Source organism: Cervus canadensis, chromosome 11 (genome assembly GCF_019320065.1).
Source record: "Cervus canadensis isolate Bull #8, Minnesota chromosome 11, ASM1932006v1, whole genome shotgun sequence".
Lineage (NCBI taxonomy): Eukaryota > Metazoa > Chordata > Mammalia > Artiodactyla > Cervidae > Cervus > Cervus canadensis.
Window position 1 is genome coordinate 27,522,660 of NC_057396.1, and position 22,198 is coordinate 27,544,857.

General features: G+C 50.7%; 1 long non-coding RNA gene across 1 annotated transcript in view; it reads right to left on the reverse strand.

Annotated features, from left to right (window-relative positions):
* Nucleotides 1-3,097: 3,097 nt before the first annotated feature.
* LOC122450037 overlaps nt 3,098-22,198 on the reverse strand; it is a 32,004-nt gene continuing 12,903 nt past the window's right edge. The window contains exons 2-4 of the long non-coding RNA XR_006272054.1: nt 13,730-13,859; nt 8,121-8,247; nt 3,098-3,275 (exon numbers count right to left, since the gene is read on the reverse strand). This is a non-coding gene — a long non-coding RNA (uncharacterized LOC122450037). The remainder of the gene's footprint in view (nt 3,276-8,120; nt 8,248-13,729; nt 13,860-22,198) is intronic.

The window sequence follows — 22,198 nt, forward strand, 5'->3', positions numbered from 1 at the left end:
CTGAGTGACTGGCTGAGGTCTGTAGGTGGCTTGATGGGTCACAAGTGGAATGGTCCCAGGCCTCCTCTGTTGAACTTCTGGCTGGTCCTGGCCTGGGATGGTGGCTGCAGAGTTTTCTAGCGGACCGTAGAGCTGTTTACTTCCCCATACAGGACAATGGCTTCACTACTGTCCGAGATGTGGCCAATATCAGGGAAACCGGATGCACGGCTTGAAATCAATGGTTCAAAGCCCGACTCTGACTCTTGGGAGCTGGCACTTGTGGGGAACTGACTTAGCCTAAGCGCTGAGCCTCCGTTTCCCGGGGAAATGGAGCTAGTCCTGCCCTCCCCACCCTGCAGGGCAGTGGTGAGGCTCACCTGAGACAATGTATACGTAAATTGCTTTACCTGGCACAGAGCAGACTCTGGAAAATCAGTTCGATCTAAACTTCCTAACAAAGATTGGGAGATGTGGAAAGCAGCTGCCAGAATGAAATTTCCTTCCTGGAAGAAGACTAAGAACAAGACAGATGCTCCTCTCTAAGGAGAGGTGTGGGAGGTCCATCTCCGAGGCAGGGTCGGGAAGTGCAGCCTCCGGGAAGCCCCTGGGTTGGTCACACAGTCCCTGCTCTGGAGTCGGTGCTGGGCTGTGATGTGTCTGTAGGGTGGGCACATTTCCTGCCAGAAGCTGCCCCCTGGATGTTCACCCCCTCCCATCACCTGTCCAGGAGGCGCTGGGGAAGCCCCAGGCCCATCACCTCTCTGGGGCTCAGCTTCCACTTCTGTAAGTAGGATATGCTAATAATAGCTGTTCTGCTTCCTTAAGGACAAAAATGTCCTGCAAGGTGGGATTATTACAATTATGTTCAATATCATCTTTATGACTGACTGGTCTAGGGTCATGTGGGGAGTAGAAGGGGAAAGCATTCTCCTAGTTAGATTTTTTTTTTTTGCCTCAATTTTTAAAAAGTCCTCCTCGAAGACTGAGAAGGTGTTCAGGTTCTGCCTACCCTGAGGGTCCTTGCCTTCCTCATGCCAGCCATCCCAAGCAAGTGTCTCCATGATTGGTCAGTCAGCCTAGCCCGCTACGAGCTGGACAGGTTCAGAATGGGTACCGTGGGTGGACAGGGGGCAGGGGCACACGGAGGGGCACCTGTGTGCATGTTGGTGGGACTATGGGTGGCTATGTGGGCAGAGTCCCCCATTGCTCAGAAATAACTCGGCCACACAGCGGTGGCGGGGAAAAACCAGTAGGCACAGCCTAGGGTGGGCTGCTGCCTGAGGGTTGCCCAGGAAACCATGGCTGCAGGAGCCCCCAGCCATTCGCCTCTTTGCCATGGAGACGGCGAGACGGAGGCAGCGAGGGTAGCAGAACAGGTGGCCTCCACCAGGAGCTTCGGGGAAACAGCAGCCCCCATGCCTATTACTGGGGGAGGGGGCGGCCAGGGGATCAATTTTCCAATTACACAACCATGTTCAAATGTCAGTTCCTTCTCTCCTGCTCATGGGTTTCTCTCTCCCTCTGTTTTGTCAGTCCGTCCCCCTCCTCTCTCCTGTTCCTGGCTTACATTTCATGTTAGCGCGAGCGTGATCTTTGAAGAATGAAATTTGTCAGCAACCGGGTGCCTGAAGTGACCTCATCCTGTCTGGTGTTTTCGGGAAAGGCTGCTTCCTGAAAGGCGGGGCGTAGGGAGCGGTGGTGGGCTGCACAGGGTCAGAGCCCAGGAAACCAAGCTGTGGGCACGGGGGTTCTCCAGATTTAAATGGGCTACCACCTGCACGTGGGGGTCCGGGGTGCAGGGTGGGACATGGGGCTCAGTGAAACCTTTGGAGCCCACTCATCACCATCTCCAGAGAAGACCATTAGTATGGGCCAGCTCTGCCAGTTTGCAGAAAACTCTTCCAACATTCTCTCATAGCACTAACATGCAGGTTCCCTTCTAACTAGCTCCCTTTGGGAGTACCGAAAGGTGACTGGTTGAAAACTGGGCTGGGAGGGTTCTGTAGAGTTGATCCTGCTCAGCCCCCATTTCTCTAGATGGATCTCCCCAGCAGCATCCAGGTCCAGGTCTCCCCTGCCCCTTTCCAGGGTCCACCAACCCTCTCATTGCAAGGTAAGCCTCACTCTAGGAGAAAGGCACTCACCAACCTCTCAGTAGGAATGCCCAGGCTTGTGGAGGAAGACTGGCTCTTGCAGCCTTCTCCTCATCCCTGCCCTTTACACTAGTCTTTCCCCATTTCCCAGTCCCCTAAGACTTCGTTCATCTGGAAATGGTTTTTGCTTATGTTTATCATGAGTCATTGGCTTTTACTCCAAGCAGGCAGAGAATTAAGAGCCATTGACCAAGGAGAAGGCGATGGCACCCCACTCCAGTACTCTTGCCTGGACAATCCCATGGACGGAGGAGCCTGGTGGGCTGCAGTCCATGCGGTCGCGAAGAGTCAGACATGACTGAGCGACTTCACTTTTGCTTTTCACTTTCATGCATTGGAGAAGGAAATGGCAACCCACTCCAGTGTTCTTGCCTGGAGAATCCCAGGGACGGCGGAGCCTGGGGGGCTGCCGTCTATGGGGTCACACAGAGTCGGACACGACTGAAGCGACTTAGCAACAGCAGCAATAAACCAAGTTAGAGGCAACAGTTCCTCGCATCAGTTCCTAGAGTCTGCCTCTCCCTGGTCACCACGCAGCCCACCACCTCCTCCAGCATAGTCCCTGTTCCCCAGTGTGGCTCCTCCCCACACTAGCATCCATATGCCTGCTCCCTCCTACTCTGGGTACCAAGTTGTTGGCCAGCACACCCTGCCCACTGGCCCCACTCCATCCAACCATGGCCATCTGTCCATCTGTTAGACTCTCTGACTTGTCTCTGCTCTTTGATGTTCAAACCATCGGCTGTGACAATCATATCTGATCATTAATAATGCAATAATGGAATAGTGACTGGAGAGACACTTGGATAATCAGCTAGCACAGGCTCATTAGTGGCACAGAACAATCACGGCGATGTAATAACAGATCCCAGGAAATTTCAATTAAACCTGGAACTTTGTTAGGTTTTCATTTTATTTTCAGCACAGCGAAGGACAGCGTAATTGCAATCAACTAAAGCCAATGCAAATCTCTTCCAAAAGAGACCCCTTCCCCTGGGTATGCAAGGGAATTAAGTCCCACTCTTCCTTAGTCCTGCCCATCTTAATTCTGAGCCACTTAATGAACTCCTTCTCTGCCCTGAAGAATGTTCCAACTGAGTCCCTGGTTCCTCTTAACAACAGGATCATTCTGGCCTCCAGCTGTAATGATAAAGATGAAAATTAGCATCCAACGAGGTCGGGACATGTGCCTCGCCCTTTATATGGTGAATCTCATTGAAAACTCACTGTTGTTTATTGAGACACTGATTACCATTACCATCATTTTACCCATGAGGTTTTACGTGCATGTGTGCTACGTCGCTTCAGTCATGTCCGACTCTTTGCGGCCCTATGGACTGTACCCCACCAGGCTCCTCTGTCCTGGGGATTTTCCAGGCAAGAATACTGGAGTGGATTGCCATGCCCTCCTCCAACCCAGGGATCTTTCCAACCCAGGGATCGAACCCTCGTCCCTTGAGCATCTCCTTCACTGGGTCCTTTACCACTAGTGCCACCTGGGAAGCCCTCGCCTATGAGGTCACTGAACCTCAAAGTTGAGAAAGATGCTTTGGGTAACACATCTTGTAAATATTAGTGGTGCAGTCAGAAATGTAAGCCAAATCTGCCTGGGTCCAAAGCCCACAACTGTTTGCCTCACTTACAGTCTCTCTCTTCTCCCCTCCCTTCCTCCTCTCTCTCTCTCTCTTGCTCCTTCTCTCTTTTCTCCCACCCCTTCTGCATTAGGTATTGCACAGCCTAGAAAATTCAGAAGAAGGATAGGGTAACCCAAGGACTGTCCTCCCTATGCACCTCATGTCGGGGCTTTGGTGTCCAGTTTACGGTAGACAACTGTGGAGATTTTTTTTAATAGAGCTCCTTTTATATTTATATTTTTATTGTATAATCGCTTTACAATGTTGTGGTAGTTTCTGCCATACACAAAATTGAATCAGCCATATTCATATATATGTACACGTATATCCCCTCCTTCTTGAACATCCCTTCCACCCCCTCCATCCCACCCCTCGAGGTCATCACAGAGCACTGAGTTAAACTGGGGAGACTTAAAGAACAGTTTCCCTGAATGCTACCCCCAAATCAAAGCACCTAACCAAAATCTCTGGGAATGGAGCCCAGGCATCTGTAAGTTTTCAAGGCTCCTTTGGTAAATTTAAAGCCATTGTGCTCAAAACCAGGCTTCCCAGGTGGTACTAGTGGTAAAGAACCTGCCTGCCAATGCAGGAGACCTAAGAAACTTTTGTTGAATCCCTGGGTCAGGAAAATTTCTCTGGAAAAGGGAATGGCTGCCCATTCCAGTATTCTTGCCTGAAGAATCCCATGGACAGAGGAGCCTGGAGGGCTACAGTCCCTGGGGTCGCACAGAGTCCGACGCGACTGAAGTGATGCACGGACGCAAGCACTTGCTGAAAAGCTCGCCCCTTGCTGGTGGGGACTCCAATCTGGACCAGTGGCTCCACCCTGCACCCCATGAGTTTCAGAGGGAAAGTGAATCTGGGCAAGGCTCTTTCTGAGAATGTGTGTGCTGACTCCCCTTCCATGACCTCAGCCCTGGCTTCCATTTCCTCATCTCTGATACGAAGTGTTGGGCCCAGCGGTGCTTTTTTAGATGCCTGCTTGCTCTGGCTGCCTGCAGCTCTGACAGAGGTTTCCCAGAATGGGCAACACCTTGTCCCAAGTCCACGAATTGTCACAAGCTTGTCGGGGAGGGAATTCAGGGCCAAGGGAAACTTTTCAGGACCCCTTAAGTCAATTTCTCAAAAATCAAATCACACTGCTTTGTATTTGCCTTTAAATCAACTCACTTCATTAAGTTAAATGTTTTTTAAAACTAAAGCTTATATCATTACCATATATGGACAGCAATAGCCACTGCCAAGAATCGAAGGCAACAATAATAATTTGGCCATCTAAATTCATCTCCTGTATCCTCAGCAGCGTGCAGACCACACTGGCTCCAATCTTCTCTCCCAGGCAGTTCCTCCTTTCCTTAGGCGTGATCCTGACATCTCACCTGTGGCACCAGTCAAACTGCAGAACCTCACCACTTATTCTTACAACAAAGAACCCAGGGAGGGTCTAAGTCTTGGAAGATGGAACTGTCTTTTCAGGTCTTATTGTTTAGGAATCATGCCCTTTCAGTGGACTGAATCTGCAGCATCGCCCTTCTCTGAACCTCAGTCCTGACACCAGCAGAATGGGTGTGTGTGTGTGTGTGTGTGTGTGTGTGTGTGTGTGTGTGTGAGAGTCGCTCATTCGTGTCCAACTCTGTGTGACCCCACGGACTGTAGCCGGCCAGGCTTCTCTGAGTAGTGAATTCTCCAGGCAAGAGTACTGGAGTGGGTTGCCATTTCTTTCTCCAGAGGATCTTCCCAACCCAGGGATTGAACCCTGGTCTCCTGCATTCCTGGTAGATTCTTTACCTTCTGAGCCACCAGGGAAGGCTGATCATGAGATGAGTCACGACTTGGGCTTCACGGTGTTACTAGCTGGCTCCCCCTCCCTCCCCGGCTCTTATCATCACAAGGGCAGGGGCAGAACTGACTTACGGAGAGGAAGAAAAGAAGAATGGTTGTGTGGTGATTGGAGGGACTTTAGAAAGAAAGTCCCTGGACTTCAAAGCATCAACCTCTCCAAACTTGCATGAGACACCTGATCTGCCACACTAGTAATTAGAGTTCTGGGTTTCCAGCCCATTTAGACCACTTGGGCCCCATTTCCTCACCTGTAAACACTTGGAAAACCTCCTGCTAAGTCATTTCAGTCGTGTTCGACCCGTGGACTGTAGCCTGCTGGTCTCCTCTACCCATGGGATTCTCCAGGCAAGAATACTGGAGTGGGTGGCCATGCCCTCCTCCAGGGGATCTTTCCAACCCAGGGATCAAAACTGTATCTCCTGCAGCTCCTGCATTGCAAGTAGACCTTTTTTTTTTTTTTTTTTACTGCTGGGCCACCAGGAAAGCTTTTGGTAAACCTCAGCTAGATGCTAAAAGGATTATGACCCCGCCCTCCCCTCCTGGAACTCCATTCCAGCCATGGGGCAGACTCGTGACGAGGGTGCACACTACGCAGTGCTCAGTGCCAGCTCTGATGGGTGGTCCCAGGGCAGGGAGGGGGCCACTCAGCAGTTTCCCTCTGCAAACTCCCTCCTCTCACCCCTCAATCCAAACAGTGCCTCTACCGGCCCTGCATAAAATGTGAGCAAATGTGAGCCCTTCGCCTTGTCTATTTGGGGTCCACTCGTGACTGGCAGTTGGCCTAGAGGTGAAGGGCATGGGCTCTGAGGCCCCAACTTAAGATCTGTGTCACTCACAGTCAAGTATTAACCTTTCTCAGCCCCGGTTTCTTTATCTGCGAAATAGGGACCTTCGAAGGATTACGTGACATGGTGTCTGCGTGGCACTCAGCAGAGAGGATGAGAGAGTCAGCCCTCCAGAAACATTAGGTGTAGTTCATATTGTTTTTTTCATATTGTGTTTTGGGGATGGGGCAGGCCTGGTTCAAATGTGTGATCTACTCCTTGCTATGCGTACGACCTCAGAGCCTCGCTTCTCATCCATAAAGATGGGTGATAGTGACCTCTCAGGCAAGGATATCAAAGCAGGGTCTTGAATGCTGCCCATCTTGAACCACTGCCGTGGGTAAGGGGAGGCTGCATGCCCGGATGGCAGAGGGCAGTTGTGGATAGGGCAAGTTAAAGGCTCACCTGTCAGCACCCCTCCCCATCTACACTGCCCTATACTCAACCCAGAGTGACCCCTCTGAAATGCTTTTTCTTTTTTGGGTGGTCACTTTCACTGTCATCCTGAGACTGAAAGGACAGACTCCACCTCCACAGCTCTGGATCAAGGCTGGCCACCAGTTTGGACGACGTGGCTGCTGATCATGACAAGGGGCCTGTCCAGTCCGGAGAGGAGGGGGCAGCTGCTCCAGGTGAGGTGAGGGTGGAGGGCAGAGTGGAGGAGAGAAAAGGAGGAAGAGAGAGGAAAAGATGCCCTCCCTTCTCCCTCTCTCTCTCTGCGTCCCCTCCCTGCTCATCAAAACCCTCACCAGCTCCGTGAAACTCTTCAAGTGGCAGCAGTGGTACAGAGGAGAGACTCAGAAATTCTAGCGGAAGATGTGTTTGAATTTTGTTTCTGCCATTGCCACGTGAAGCTGGATGCCCCTGCTCAGAGTTGCCTCTATCTATAAAGGTGAATGCTTTGGCCACCTGATGCAAAGAGTCGACTCATTAGAAAAGACCCTGATGCTGGAAAAGATTGAAGGCAGGACGAGAAGGGGACAACAGAGGATGAGATGGTTGGATGGCATCACCGATTCAATGGACATGAGTTTGAGCAAACTCCAAGAGATAGTGAAGGACAGGAAAGCTTGGCGTGCTGCAGTCCATGGGGTCACAGAGTCGGACACGACTGAGCAACTGAACAACAATAAAGGGGAATACTTTGGGAAGTTCTTTGGGAAGTTCTCCAAAGGTCACTGGGAGGAGTAGATGAGAAACTGGCAAAGGCACAGACTTTTCTTCTTTTTCTTCCCTTCCTCTTCTTTGAATCCACAGCTTTTCAGGAGCTGCCAGATTATCACCCCATCACCCCACCCCAACCTCTGGGTGCCTCTTGGCCTCCTAAGCCTCCATCCCCCCCACCCCCACCTCTAGGCCACTCTTTGCCTCCCAAGACAGACACACTCACCACCACGACCTTGGGTGATGCCGAGGCAGATGCAGATTTCAGGCATTGTGAACTCCCAAAACATTAGGACATTGGCCATGTTATTAACTAGCCCTTCTCTGGGCTCCACCCAGGCAGACCTGAAGGCCCCTTTCTCAATGACAGGAGAAGGGGGAAGGAGATTCCTACCCCAGGAACACTTATATTAGAGCATGTGGATGATGATGGGGTACCCTCAAAGAGCATACCACTTGCCCCGTTACTCGGAGCTGGGACATGTCCTCTCCTACCCTGCTGGAGCCACCCTCTCCCTCACCTGGCATTTCTGGATTGAGGCTGCCTATCCTTGGTCCATGTTACAGTACCGCACACCCCAAACAAGCCAGAGTCTGTTTGAAGCAAAAATCCTTCAGCAATTACCTGTAAAAACGAGATGGAGAGTGCTGGGGAGAGAAAGAGGAATTTATTTATTTGTTCTCTATGCTTTGAGTTAGTTTTTAAATTGTCCTTCTGTAGATAAAGGCATCTCTCCAGCGGCTCAGCCCCAGATCACGGCAGCTAATCTACATCCGGCGAATCAAAATAGCCTCCAAACCAGATGGAGACCCAGAGCTCACCAGGAAAGCGGAGCCGGTTCTGAGTGCTGAAAGCAGGGATTTATATAGAGTCACGTGAAGCCTTCTTGGGATTTTCTGGGGCGAGAGGGGGATAGAGAGGGGAGACTGGAGTTGCCAGGCCTAGGAAGATGCTGGGAGCGGGGAGGCAGAAGTTAAGGAAGGGAAATGGGAGTTCACTCTCACACTTTCCCTATAATTTTCTTCAAAGCCTTGAGTGGGAGCAATCTTCCCAGGGGTCAGGGTGTACGTGTGTCTGCAGTGTTCAGACGGGAGCAGACGGTGGAGGTGTTTCCTGTTTCCCAGAGAGGAAAGCATGGGCTCTGGAGTCAGGTTTGGTTTTCTGTTTCCCCTGGGAACTTTGAATGAGAGCATTTGCTCCCTCGAGCCTCAGTTTCCTGGTCTGTAAATTGGGATTATGGTATGTATCTCTTCGGATTTTGATGAGGCTTAAGAAAAGGAACAGTGAACCACTGGGTATAGACGGAATGTTTATGACTCCCTCCCAATTCCTATGTTGCAATTCTGACACCCAACACCCAAGATGATGGTATTAGGAAGTGGGGCCTTTGGGAAGGTGATTAGGACGTGAGGGTGAGACCCTCCAGGACTGGGACACGTGTTCTTATAAAAGAGGCCCCAGGGAGCTCCTTCACGCCTCTGTCATGTGAGGACACAGCAAGAAAACAGCTGTCCATGATTCAGAAAGCAGGCTCTCACCAGACACCAAATCTGCCAGCATATTGATCCTAGACGTCCAAGCTTCTAGAACTGTGAGAAATTGTTTTTTAAGTCACCCAGTTGATGGGTATTTTTGATACAGCAGCCGGAAAAGACTGAGACACCCGGGAACTGAAAAAATGTTTGTCCTCTATCCTGAGACCCTGAAGTCCCCCTTGGGGATGCCTGGTCAACCTTTGCCCAGTGAAGGAGGAGAGGTTCAGTTTAGGTTCCCACAAACTTCTTTTCTTCTCTGGGCCAGCTGGCCCCCTCCCAGAGCTCTGGTGCGGGCCCAGGCTGACAAGTGAAAGTTCACTTCCAGACTCAGAGTCCACGAGCAGGAAGAGGCCATGTCTGTATGTCCATCACTGTGGCCCTGGGGCCAAGCATGGTGCCTGGCACACAGTAGGCGCTCCATAAACACCTGCTGACAGGATGACTGAGTGAGTGATCCCAGAAGAGGAGGGTGAGTGTCAGCATCAGCGCAGACTCTGACCGCAGCCAGTGACAACGTTTTGGAACAAGGGAAGTGACTCTTACGGTGCATTGTGGGAACTTCTCAAAACACCCTCTTCCAGCACCCACCCAGCCCAGCCCCAGCTCCAAGTCTGTCTGAGACCTGGGCTCGGGGGTCACTCAGAAATGAACACAGCCAGCCTGCCCTGTCTGAGGCTGTCTCCTGAGTCTTAATCATCTTTTTGGAGGTCTGTATTCCTAGTGGAGGGCTTCCCAAGTGGCACTAGTGGTAAAGAACCTGTCTGCCAATGTAGGTAGACCTAAGAGACACAGGTTTGATCCCTGGGCAGGGAAGATCCCCTGGAGGAGGGCACAAAACTCACTCTAGTATTCTAGCCTGGAGAATCCCATAAACAGAGGAGCCTGGAGGGCTGCAGTCCACAGGGTCACACAGAGTCAGACACGACTGAAGTGACTTAGCACGCACGCCTACCTTTCTAGTGGAATGGGATCTCCTTGAGGGCAGAGATAAACTTGAGAAGCTCTCATCTTGGATGCCCAGCACAAGGACTGCCAGGGATTTGGTGGAAGGACAGTCAGGAAGATGGGCAGGGAGGGTAGGTGGGAGCCAGGAGCTGCATCAGGTGGAACAGGGTCCCTGCTGGCCCTGGGAGGTGCCTGAAGCCGGGCTCCCACTGCAGCCACCACATGGCCTGTCTGGGGCCTCACGTTCTTCCTGTCCAGGTCACACCTGGCCGGACGCCTTGCTCAGCCCTGCACTCCCTGCCCCACGTGCCCCTTGACCCTGGCCTGGCCTCCTGCTCACATATTCACCCGAGGCCAGGCCCCTGGGGCCACCAGGACTTAATGAACTGCCGAGTTGCCGAGGCTGCCTTTGGTCCCCGCGGTGTGGCCGAGGAAATCAATACCATTAATGGAGAAAATCTGGACTGTGATGTGGAGATCTGGGAGGGACTTGGTGGCCATGTGACTGCTTGCCCACCTGCTGGGGGTGGAGAGGGAAGGACACAGCAAGGAATGAGCCCTGCAGGGGAGCTGAGAGGACAGTCAGGCCCCAGGGGCCTTGCAGGGCAGGACTGGGTGAAGGTCCGGAATGAGGGTGACACCCTAAGAAAGTGCAGAAAAGCTAGAAGAGAGAACCCCAGGAAGAGCAGCACAGCGAAGGTGTGCTGGGGAGGGGAGGGGGCAGAAGAGAGGAGGGCGGAAGGGACCGGTGGGCAGCAAGAATTAGAGGAGGACGCTGGCATGCAAAAGCCCAGGGGACAGGATGGGTAAGATGCCTGAGAGGGAACACATCCGTGGGCCAGATGGCCTGGCTTCAGCAGACTCCAAGCAGACGAACAATGACGCCAGTGGGAAGTCTAGAGGGGTGGATCCCAGCAAGGGCACCTTGGGATCTGGGGGAGCAGAGCTGGGAGAAGGGAGCCATGTAGAGTGACCCACTGTATGGTCCTGTCTCGCTCACCCCGCCAGTGCCCACTCTCCCACTCCGTGCTCAGCTGATGCATCCAGTCACATCCAAGTCCCTCACCTGAAGGCAGGACCAGGGCAGGACTCAGTCAACAGTTGCAAGGGCACCGACTGGCTGGTTTTGCCAAGCACAGTGTTCCTACCTCCCTGTTCCCTCCACCCTAGTGCTCATTCATCAAGCCTCCTTGTTCACACTTTTCACTTGGTGGCCGCCTATCTGCTGAGCCAGCCTCCCCCCACCGGGCCCTCTGACTGCAAACCATCGGGGTTCCAGGGTCTCCCACTGCTCCAGGCTCCTAGAAGGCCAAGGCCAGCACAGCACAGGCGGCTCAGCACCCCGCGCTCCCCATGGCCTCAGGGCACAGCTGGCTCCCCAGTTAGACGCAGAACCCTCAAGGGGAGTGAGCCAGTTATGGCTGCAGGAAGGCATGGCCTGCACCCTGAGCTGCTCTGGACCTGATTTCAGACAAGTCCCAGCTCCTTGCAGATCCTGGGACTCCCCACTTACAAGGTGCAGGGTGGTAACACTCACCTTGCCACCTCATAGGGCTCAGCAGAACCCTCAAGTGAGAAAACAGATGTGAAAATACCACCTAAGGTGCTAGATAGATGCAACTATAAAAGGCATGTGCACACACTTGGCCCGGCCCCTTCCTCCACACAGGAGCTCCTTCCTAGGAGCCAGGATGACCCTGGGCACTCTGAGAGAGGCATCCTTATCCCTGAGGGCATTCACGGTCAGGGTAAAGAGCAGGGCAGGGTCAGTGTGGAGTCATAGGAGGAAACATCACAGACATACACAGAAATGCACCGAAGAGCTCTGTGGGGCTTCCCTGGTGGTCCAATGGTTAAGAAAGTGAAAGTCGTTCAGTCGAGTCCAACTCTTTGCGACCCCATGGACTACAAGGAGTCACCTTGCAATGCAGGGGACAGCGGTTCAATCCCTCGTCTGGGAAGATCCTACATGCCTTGGAACAATTAAGCCCACGCGCCACAACTACTGAGCCCGTGCTCTAGAGCCTATGACTAAGCCTACGTGCTGTAGCTACTGAAGCCCATGCGCCTAGAGCCTGTGCTTCCAACGAGAGAGAAGTCACCACAAATGAGAAGCCTGAGCACCATGATAGTGTAGCCGCTCTAGCCGCAACTACGAAGACCCACCACAGCCAAGAAATAAAATCTTAGAAAAAAGAGCTCTGTGGCTCCCTGAGATCTTGCGAGGGTGGTTAGTTTCACAGCCCCAGCTGACACCCTGGACCTTGGTGGGAGATCAGTGACCCAGCCAGGGGGTGCTGAAGGTAAGCTCAGAGTCCTTAGCCGCATTGGTAGGAGGTAGGGAGGTTGCAGTCAAAGGACCGGGCCCCTCCATCCCTTGTGGGGTAGGGGTGGACTTCCCGATGATCTGTGGGTGCCCTGCACGCCCACCTGTAGCACTGGGCCGGGGCCCCACCTGGGCTTCGCCGGCCGCCGGCTCTCACACCTGGGAGCGGCAAGGCGGGAGCTCAGTGTTCTGGGCACTCTGACAAGAGCTCGGCAGAACAAGTCTGGGTGTGCAAATGATCTCCATCCTTAACGGCGCCCTCCCCTTTACAGCCGCCCCTGGGGCCCTTGCTCGTCCGCGGGAACCACTGCGCCCACATGGAGGAGGGGAGGGGCAGGTGTCTGAGGCCTGGAGCCAGCGACCTGTTCTCAGGGGGGGCAGGGCAGGGGTCTGATGTAGGAAAGGATGTCAGACGAGGGGGTTCGTGCCAACGGGACTTACTGGGGGCAAGTCTGGGCAGGGCTATTTGCTCAACCTCCTGGAAAAGCAGTCCCCGCCTCCCTAGCTCTGCCCCCGGAAAGAGCTCACTTGGGGTTCCCACCCAAGCCCCACGCCCCTTGTAGGGACCCAGGACCAAACAATGGCCCACCCCACACTGCACACTCCCACATCAGCTGTCCCCTCAGTGGCCTCCATCTGGCCTTGGGCCCTCTTCAGCCTCATCTCTGGGCTTCTGGGGCCCTCAAGCATCACCACAGTCAGCAAATGTGCTTTTCCAGTTGGCTATGAGAAGGCAGAAAGGTTTCCGAAGACGCTGTTCTCCCAGGGTTTAACCACAGAATCAGGATGGGCCTGTGGCAAAATCGAGGCTGTAGACCCTGGAATCACAGCCACATCAAAGCTTTCCAGTCCTTCATTGCACATCCCTCACTTCGTAGACCAGAGGGGCAGAGATGCCCAGGAGCACACCGCTGGTGGACACAGGGCCCATCCCACCAGGAGCCCAGCCTGTCTTCAGCTCCTTCCAGCCTGAGGCCCCTCTTCCTACATGTCCCCCAGGGTCCTTGCCAAGTGCAGGGGCTGAGCAATCAGGGGCTAAGACACCCTCTATCCAATGCATCCCAGGAGACATGCCTCTCAGAGAGTGAGAGGACCCTTAGGGACTGGCGATAGTGACAAGACTGGAAAGAGGCCAGCTGGAGTCACCACAGCCCCAAGCAGGGCTGTCCAAGCCACTCTCCCATTGGTGGTGATATCACAGAGGTGGGCTCTGGGCCGCAAGTCAGGAAACAACCTGCTGCTTGAAGCTGCACGACCTTGTAGCTGCAAGTTGTAGAATCTCTCAAAGCTCCATGCTCGTCTGGAAAATGGGCATATACCTACCTCTGATTCGCTGAAAGGGTGCCCACAGATGGGTGTGCAGCTGGGTGTGTACCTCACAGCAGATGCCCAAGCACTCCTCACCTTTCCTCTTTGCTCCTCCCCTTCCCTCTCTGGACTTCAGTCTCCAGAACTGTAACAGGCAGAAGTAAATTAAAATGGTTTCTATTACATCTTACGACCACCTTTTCCAACCCCCAGGTCATTTTTTGAAATTTCTAGTGGCTCGATGGAGCCAGCACACACACTCTGCATGAGGGCCCTTTGCCATACACACACACACAGGCCACACGGGGCACGCTGACTCTGTCACAAAATAGGATTTCAATCCTGAGTTACATATGCTCTGTGAATATGGTATTCATAGATTTTTCAGAAACAGTTCTGATTTATGACTGTTTGTCATCTGAACAGTGACATTTTTAGAATGAAAGTGTTGCCAGGACAACAGGTATAAACCAGGAATGCCCAGAAATCCTATGAATACCCACTGGGGCCATGATCTCCTAAGATAAAGAAGACTCCTGCCACCATCCCCTGCTGGGGATGCTCACTGCTCTGTGGGTCTCTGCTCTAGGACATCTCCTGAGCCCCCAGGCAGGCTCACTGCTCCTTCTCTGAACATCTCAGTTCCTCGTGTTTTCTTTTTTCTTCACAATTAACTCTGCTTTGATCACCTACTTGCCTCTCTGCCTCACATTCACCACGAGCCACTTAGGCACGGAAACCCCCATGCTGATTTCTGCCTGGCAGATAGAAGATGCTCAAGACTTTCCCGATGGCTCATTGGTAAAGAATCCACCTGCAATGCAGGAGACGCAGGGGTCATGGGTTACATCCCTGGGTTGGGAAGACACCCTGGAGGAGGAAATGGCAACCCAGTCCAGTATTCTTGCCTGGAAGAGCCCATGGACAGAGGAGTCTGGTGGGCTACAGTCCATGGGGTCACAAAGAGCCAGACACGACTGTGCATACAGGCACAAGAAATGTGTATCACAAGACAGAACAATGACTTCCCAGTTAAGAGCAGGAATGTAGGCAGAGAGCAGGGGGTTAATGCAGCTCCTGGTCGAAGCTGGAAGAGTCGGCTTAGCCATCAAGAAGAGGGCTGTTGTTTCCTCCCAGGCAAGCCAGAGCAGGCTTCTGCGCTCTCCCCCTCCAACCCCCGCACACACAGCTCTGCAAATGGCACCTGGTGGTTGGCCAGGGAGCTGACATCCTCATGCCCGCAGGTGACAGGCCGAGAGGACAACCAGTGCTTTGTTGAAAGGTTTTCAGAGTCAGAGTCTCTGCACTCAGAAGAGGAAAGGCAATACAGAGCCCTCTCCAGGCAGGGCCCAGCCTGGCTCCGGCATCCAGAGTGGGTCCCCTGAGCTCTCAAACCGGCTGCCTGGGTGCCATCACTTGTCACTTGACATTGGAGAAGGATGTTTCTCTCCTTTCCAGCTCAGACAAGCTTTCGGAGACGCTATCTGACTGGGATATAAATCCATTGAGAAAGCCCTGGAGGGAGCCCCTCACAAAGCCCTAAATTGGACACTAAAAACAGATAAAAGCCGATGGTTTAAAGGCTTTATGTGAGCTCCATTTGGGGGAAGGAATGAAAGCAGGGATTTAGTTTGTCCTCACCTACCAACACACTTTGGGAGGCTGAGGACTGAGATTTTAAATCTTTTGTGTTCCTGTTGCATGGATTCGAGTGGACGATGAGCTGGAGTGGAGCCCCTGAGCTAAGACAGCCGCTCCCTTGCCTCTCCACCACTACCCCCTACGCCAAGTGCAGGGCTCAGCACTCCAACACTGAGCCCTGGCACAGCCCAACAGCTGCCCCAGTAATTACCCAGGTCAAGGTTGGCGGCATTTCTTTAGGGCCAGCTGAGCCAGGTCTGCCTGTGCTGCTCCTGCAGACCAAGGCCCAGTTTCCCCAGACCAGGTGGGAGACGGGGTAAGTTAACCAAGAAGGGGTGTTGCCTACCTGGACGCTACCTCCTCACATACCTATATCTTCCTTGGCTGCGACCTTGCAGAGCAAACATGGTACCTAGTAAGATGGAAAGGCCAAAATAGACATTTGGGGAGGACTTTGACCCAACACCAAGGATACCATGGAACCTGGAGTGACCAGGAGCACACAGCCATTCTGCAGCCCCCCCTTTAAGGTGATCAATGCAAGTGTAGCTGTTCCGATCAACAGTCTAGGCCATCACTTTCTCAAAATATTGCCATGAGGGGAGTACTTAACTTCTTAACCACTGGACCACCAGGGAAGTCCCTAGTAACAGTACTTCTTAGTAAGGGAAGTACTAATCTTATTCTAATTCAGTGGTTCTCAGTTTACACATTAGAATTACCCAGGAAGCATTTTAAAATCCCAATGTCCAGACCACATCTGAGACCAATGAAATCAGAGATTTCGAGGCACTCCCCTGTTCTAATTGGCCAGACCTAAACAACAAACACGTGGAGACTGAGGGTTCGAGGGCACTTGTATTTCTCAAGATTCTTCCACTGCTGCCTTCACCTCTACCCTCTAATTTAGACCTGAAATGGGATGGGGGTGGGGAGCTGGAGGGATGCCCAGCAATGAAGGTCAAAGTCAAGACTATCACTGTTTCCTTCCCGCAGGTGTGGTAAGCCCGACCTTGGAATGGTCTGAGTTAGGATTTGCAGGTTATAGAAACAGCCTGCTGGCGTCTGGGATCATGTCAGATATGGGAGGGGTGTAGGAAGTCACATAGTTGACTACCTCCAATTTTACATATGAAGACACAGAGGAGACTGGGGTGTAATCTAACTAGGGTCACTGAACACTTGTCTTAGTCCTGGGCCCTGTGCTGTTATACAATAATGCCTCTCTTGGGGTTTCTGGTTCTATGGGACTTCCAGCTCTGCCACTGAAAGTAGTGGTCTAACACAGCAAAATCTTTTGGCTTCTGGCAACCTCTTCCTGAATACATTCACCAGGACAAAGAGGAGAGGAGCTGTGGTAGCCCCCAGGTGAACAGATCTATTCTTGAATCTTGGCCCTGCCATATAGATTCTCTGTGACCTTGAAGACCCTCTCAGACTCTCTGAGCTTCCACTCATCTTTAAGATGGGGAAACTAGGGACTTCCCTGGTGGTCCAGTGGTTAAGAATCTGCCTGCCAATGTAGGGGGCGTGGATTTGATCCCTGGTCCGGGAAGATCCCGCAGGCCACAAGGTAGCTAAGCCTTGTACCACAGCACTGAGCCCATGTCCCCTCGAGCCTGTGATTCCCAAAGCCACCGCCACGAGAAGACTGTATACCGCAACTGAAGAGAAGCCCCCGCTCACCGCACCTAGAGAAAGCCTGTGTAGAAATGAAGACCCGGCACAGCTAAATAAATAAATAGATCTTTAAAAAAGCAGTCTACCTGTGACTGTTTGCATTAGATAAAAAAGATGGAGATGCTAGTAATGGTCAAAGGAGGCTGCTAGGTAAATGATAAATGAGCTAATGTGTCTAAGGTACCTGAGCTCACACTAAGAGCTTAGCAAAAGGTGTTTTCCACACCTCCCTTTCCTCCTCCTAGTCTTTTCCTAGAATTGAAATGATGTTTCCAGCAGGCAGGATCACTGCTGTTCATCTCTGAAAGCCATGCAGACTTGGACCAGTGTAGGATGTGTGTCCCCAAGCATCTATAGGATGGGAGCTGAAGGACCTTGCTCTGTCCCCAAGAGAAGCCCCTGGGTTATAGTAGAAGAGGTGGGGCAAGCTCCTTCAAGTTTCATAGGAACGTTGTCACAAGGTCAAGCCTCTGAGCAGAAGGGTCATGGTTCTCAGCTGGTCCCTCTAGTCCCAAGCTGGCATCCTTTACGGCCTGGAATTAAGTGAAATAATTAACTAGTCAACAAGTACCAAGTGAGTACTTACTTTGGGCCAGGGATAAAAAGAGTGACAAGACAGACATTGGACACGTTATGTCAGCTCCGGGAGTTCATGCTCCTGGAAGGGAGCATGGTGAGGGGGCTCTGACCTCGAGACTCCTCATTAGCAAGACAGGGCCAGCCCCAACTCCCTGCTCTCTTCCCAACTTTACAGTTGCTGCTGAGCCTCATGCTTTAACGTCAACCTGAGCTGAGCATGATTAGGTAGCGTAAGGCCGGATGGAAGTACAAAAAAAAAAAACCCAAAGCTTACAAAGCCAAAGAAAAATGGTTCAGGAATTATATTAGCATTAATAATCGAGGGCTGACAGCCTATAGATTTAAACATTTCCAGGCCTAGTTTTTACCCAAGGCTGGGAACAGGAGCGTGGGTCTCATCACCTGCCACTACAGGAGGATGTGGTGGTAGGTTTTTCCTTTTTAACAGTCCAGGAGAAGAGGCTGTGCTTCCCAGGTGGTGGGGGCAGAGGCTGCAGGCTCACTCCAGGTAGCCCCGTTTGTTTTTGAATTGTAGATGGCCCAGTTTGATTGGAAAGTCAGAAGTCTAGCCAGGCCCCCTGCAGACCTATTTATGTAGAACCCATCTCCTCTCTGAGACTGCATAAACATCTGAGACTACCCAGGCTGTTGTCAGAGCAGGTGCCAATGTCAAGCTCATGCGGAACATTTCGGGATCGCTGGAACCCTGAACAGACCCCCCCACCCCCGCCCAATGTGCTCTCAGAATTTCCTTTTCCTGCCTCCTGTCTGCATCCTGCCACATGAAACTTTTAGCATCTGCCTCCTCCTCAGCTCCTAAGTTCAGTCCCTTCTTCCTCCTCCACCACTTCCGTTTCATCTCTAAATGATCTAATATTAATGTTCTCGTCATTACAGTGTTCAGAGGAAAAGAACGGGTTTTGTCCACAGAGAGAGGGAGTTGGGAAATTAATATAATATTTGTTCAGGATTGATTTCAAGCTGTAATCCCTGCTGCCAGAGAGACCCATCTGTTTAAAACTATCAGACACTAATTACCCAGAGCTCGAACACAATAGCAGGATTGAGGAGCCCTGTCCTGATACTCCCACACACGCTCGCAATTTAGCATTGTTATTTATTAAGGGGAAAAAAAAATCTCTCCATGAAGATGGATCTCCCATCCACTTGACTGGCAGAGGTTCCCAAAGGACTGAGCACAGTGGGAAAGAAGCCTGTGGAATTTCTTGATCAAAGACTGCCAGGAATTGCATTCATCTGGATGTACAGGCCAAATTCATTCCCAATTCTTTCCCACTCCCTGCCGCAGTCGGATTCCCCACCAAACCAACTCTTTGGTGATAGTTAATAAAGATACCATCATCCTCCAGGTAACAGGGGTTGAAACCACTGATTCCTCTTTGAACCTTCTCTTTCTTTCATCCTCTTGAGTAATCAAGTGCCAAGACCTTCAAAGTCTGTTTCTACCACTCCTCTCACATCTGGCCCGAGTCCTTTATTTTCAAGGCGAACACCCGAGTATTTGGGCAACAGTCTATCTCTTAATCGATGTTATGGCCCATTGTTACCACGATTCCTCCCACCAAAAAGGTGAGGGCAGGGAGGTGAAGTGAAGCAGAAGGGGAGGAGAGGAGAGAAAACTGGCAGCAGCACAGCTAACTAAGTCATTCACCTGTTCAGAAACCCTCCATGGTCCCCCTAGGCCACCAAATAATTGGATACTTAACACTCTCCAAGCACTGGCCTCAAGGCATTTCCAGCCTTCCTTCTCCCTTCTATTTTCACTCTGTAAATGTATAATCCAGAGAAAGTGGACTAGTCTAGTCTCCTCATTCATTGCAGACATTCTTGCCTCTTCTCCTTTGTCAAGTTCATTCTCCTAGAAAGGCCTGACCCGGCTCCCTTTGCCCCTTCCTTCTTCCAGCCCTTCCTTATTCCACAACCAGATCCCTTCCCCTTCTGTGATCCACTATAGTGTTTTGTTTAGGTCATGCTTTAAGGTATATAGAATTTGCTTAATGTATATATTTGGGTCCCTGTGATGCTACGATCCCAGTAGACTGAACCCTCCTTGAGTTGGCAAACGATATTTATGGAACTCCTGTCTGGACCAGACACTGAGCAAGGCGCTGGGAAATAGCAGTAAATGAAACAGACATAATTCTTTCATGAGCAGTATAGTCTGATGACAGACAGTAAATTAACATGAATGTAGCATTTGTGAGCACACAGACTCCTACTAAGGAGGAGGTGCTCATAGAGATACATCACTAGACTGGGGGTATGGGAAGGTCTCTATAATAAAGCCATGGTTTAAGGCAAGTGTTATCTAGGCAAAGAAGGGAGAATGACATTTATTTTCTACCTTTTATCTGGAAGAAACAACATGTATTAAGGTCCTTCAGAGTCACACGTAGGTTCTAGAAAGGTCTCATTGGAAGCAGTGTAGAAGATGGATACCATAGGAGGCTTACAAAAGCAGGGGTAGGTGGGACTGTGGGCATGACAGCAAGACTGGAAACTGGAAACCCAGTTAGGAGTCTGTTATAACTACTCACATGTAAGGTAATAATGATCTGAACTCTGTTGGCGAGGAGGAGTTGAATTTAAGAGATATTAAAGTGGAAAAAGAATCACTGGAATTTAATTTCCAGTGGGCTGATGGTGAAAGAAAAGGATAAAGTCCAGAAAGGCTCTTGGGTTTCTGGGTTCTGGGTGGAGGGTAGTGTCCTTAACCGGGAGAGGGCATGTCAGGAGCAGCAGCACATTGGAGGTAAGTCAGGAGTCCTCCTGGGATTTACTGAGTTAGAGGTACAGGAGATGTTATAAGGACATCCAGCCTTTTACTGGACCTACCATGATGATATTTGTAATAGCTTTACTGAGGTTTAATTGACATACAATAAACTACTTACATTTCAAATGTACAATTGGATGAGGTTTTTTTCCTTTTTTAATATTTTGTAATTAAAAAAATTAGTGAAGTATTAATTGGACTGCAAGGAGATCAAACCAGTCAATCCTAAAGGAAATCCACCCTGAATATTCATTGGAAGGACTGATGCTGAAGCTGAAACTCCAATACTTTGGCCACCTGATGCCAAGAGCCAACTCATTGGAAAAGACCCTGATGCTGGGAAAGATTGAGGGCAAAAGGAGAAGGGGATGACAGAGGATGAGAAGGTTGGATAGCATCACTGACTCAGTGGACATGAATTAGAGCAAACTCTGGAAGATAGTGAAGTACAGGGAAGCCTGGTGTGCTGCAGTCCATGAGATTGCAAAGAGTCAAACGTGACTTAGTGCCTGAACAACAGAAAAAGTTGATTTACAATGTTGAGTTAGTTTCAGATGTACAGCAAAGTGAATCAGTTATATATATAGCCAGTCTTTTTTTTCTTTCTTTTTAAAGATTCTTTTCCCCAGTTTGATGAGTTTTGGCAGGGATCTACACCTCAGAATCCATCACCACAGTCAAAATAGTGAACATACCCACCACCCAAGAAGTATCCTCCTGCCCTTCGTAACCTTTCCCTGCCAGCCCTCCCCACCTCTCCTCTCAGGCCACCTTGCCACTGTAGGTTAGTTGGTCTTCTCTAGAGGTTTATATAAATGAAAGCACACACTGTATACTCTTTTTTGTGTGATTTCTTTCATTCAGCATCATGATTTTAAGACTCTCCATGTTATTGCTTGTTTCGCTAAGTTGTTCCTTTTTATCACTGAGTGGTATTCCATTGATCGGATGTTCTACAGCTTGTTTATCTATTCACTTATTGATGGATATTTGGGTTGTTTCCAGTTTGGGACTATTACAAAGAAAGTTGTTACAAACATTTGTATATGAAGCTTTCATCTGGTGAAAAATTACTTATTTCCTTTTTTCTTGAGTAAATACCTACAATGGAGTGATTGGGTCATATGTATGATTATAATACTGCAGTAAAATTCTGCACAAACCCTCTGAATTAATACAGACGCTGCAGATTAAGGAGGTAGTCCCCAAGAAGACTGCTCTCACTTCAGAAGCCAGTCACAAGTTTGGGGATCCTCAGGCCACCTATTCTTTGGAAAAATTGGCAGCAAATTCAGAAGTTTCTACACCTTCCTTGGGTTTTATAGTTTAATACAGCTTCCCTGGCAGCTCAGCAGTAAAGAATCTGCCTGCCAGTGCAGGAGATTCGGGCTTGATCCCTGGATCAGGAAGATCCCCAGAAGAAGGAAATGGCAACCCACTCCAGTATTCTTGCCTGGGAAATCCCATGGACAGAGGAGACTGGTGGCTACAGTCCATGGGGTCACAAAGGGTTGGACACAACTTAGCGACTAAACATAGCAACCCACAGAACTCTGGAATGTACTATACTTTCAATGTGTTTATGATAAAAGATACAAATCAGGGCCAGCCAAATGAAAAGACCCACAGTCAAGGTCTGGGGGGTGCCCAAATGCAGAGCGTCCATAGCCTCTTTTCCTGGAATCAGAACGTTTGGTTCTCCTGGGACATCAGTATGTTCACCAGCCAAAAGGTTCCACTGAGCTTTGGTGCTCTGAGTTTTTATTTGGGGTTTCATTATGTAGATA